Consider the following 2,117-nt stretch of genomic DNA (forward strand, 5'->3'; position numbering starts at 1 on the left):
TATTGTATATGTATATCGCTAATCAACTAGGTTCATAAGATTATTCCTAATAAAGAATTGTTTGATAAAAATCCAGTTAAAGATTTCACTAAAAATTGAGAAAAAGTACGATAAACAACGGAACAAAGAAATATGATGGTTTTTCCGGCTAGAGTGAAGTTGCTACGGATCCTATTTATTATCTGTGAAATCATTGACAGGGTAGGGAAAGGGTTAAACCACAATAAATCACTCTTCCAGTATTGTACGGAAATGTTTTGGCGGATTGTGTTATGATGCTTGAATAAGCGTTTATAGACAATACTGCGATATATCCTCAACTACAAAAACTTCTAAATTAGTAATTTGAAAACGAACAATATCTCCAAAGTAGCTTACGTATTAGTTGTTAAAGAAAAATATGTATTTTACATACATAGGAGTCCGGTATTTAATACGTCCTTAGATTAAATTTCAACAAGTTTTAAGTTCAATACCCAACTATTTTCCTATTTAAAATTGTTACTTGTTTTGTATTTTAAAATAGAAAGATGCAGATTTATGTACTTAAATTTACTAGTTACAAAGTTTGTAAGCAGCTGTTCGGATTTAAACGCGCTGTCTAGGCTACGTCTCGTCTAGACAGATCGCTTGATTAGCGGTTTATATTTGAGTTTTTAATACTGTAAAATAAGTTTACTTTATCAATTTCCTACTTACAAAAAGTATAAATAAGAAAAAAATATTTGAGAAACTATTGTTAAAAAGATAAAAACTACATCGTATGAGTGACTTACAGAAATTTAAAAAGGTGAAACTTATTCAAAGTTTGTTAAAATTTCCTTTGTGTCTATAAAATATTCTTTTCTATTTCATCGTTCTTTTTGATTGTATAAAAGATATCAAACTATCAGGCCGAAGTTTTGCCAACCTCTCACAAATTTGCATTAAAAGTTCGTGTAAAGAAACGCTTTCATACAGTTTTGCCGAATGCCTTTTGTTCTTTATCTGAACAAAGTTCCTGAGCCGCGGCGAGTTTCAACTCATTGAATTACTTTTCGGGCGATATCATTTGTTATAGCTGAATAGATGTTTTATGAGATGAATATTAATTTAGAAAAATATGATTTAGACATCCAAATCCGGAGATAATCTAATTATGTTTTTTATGAAAACCACAATCAATTATGAATTCACTAAAATTTACAACTAAATAAGAAACTACTACAATTTTAAACGTTTAAACATTTCTGAATAAATTACCAAAAATCTATTTGGATAAAGTATTTTTACTTTCAATCGTCAATGTTTTCTGTTTGGAAAAGACATCCCGGTATATGTGAGACGAAACAGTGCCTTATAATTTGTGCTCAAAGATTACAAACACACAATATTGAGCTTCGTTCTACACAACAATTAATTCAAGTCTTTACTAGATGTGTCAAGTATGCGAGTGAGACGATGAATTCCAGGAATCGCAGCGCGCAATGTGGAATTGCTTTAATTCTCCCCTCGGGTTTCTGCATCACCCGCCTCGACTACTAATTGCCTTCGTCAGCTCCTGTCAAAGCAGAAGCTATAGGCAACTATACATTCATTTAGACAATGATGCTGAACTATTTGTACACAAGATAAAGTAGAAATATTTTAAAACCACAAAGATACATTTAATCACTACCAAAAAAGCAAATTTAAGTGTATTAACTTCAAAGTTTTGCATGTTTACTAATTTATTTTAAAATATGCATTTCGTTAATTAAAATGTTAGTCGAATCCCTTATCTTCTATTTCGATTAAACATATTTAATAAGTTCGTAAGGTATTGATATATTAAATTCTATTTTCAATAATAAGTAACTTATCTAAAATAATTCCAAATGTCATTGTAACCTCAAACCGATAGATAGCAGGCGTGTAAGTCAATACACGTAGATAGCGGCTGTAGGCAGTGGTTGTAGGCAGTATTTACGAGCACCTGAGGGCCCGTGTAACAGTTCTGTTGCCAAGCACGTACAAGCTCCTCGAGCGCGGATTTATGCTTTTAAAGAAATACGATACTCGTTTATTGGAATCGTAAGATATTTTTAAAGATGATTATACAACGACGAAATAACAAGCCAACTATAAAAAAAAAGATT

The sequence above is a fragment of the Papilio xuthus genome, unplaced genomic scaffold (genome assembly GCF_000836235.2).
Source record: "Papilio xuthus unplaced genomic scaffold, Pxut_1.1 DF825946.1, whole genome shotgun sequence".
NCBI lineage: Eukaryota > Metazoa > Arthropoda > Insecta > Lepidoptera > Papilionidae > Papilio > Papilio xuthus.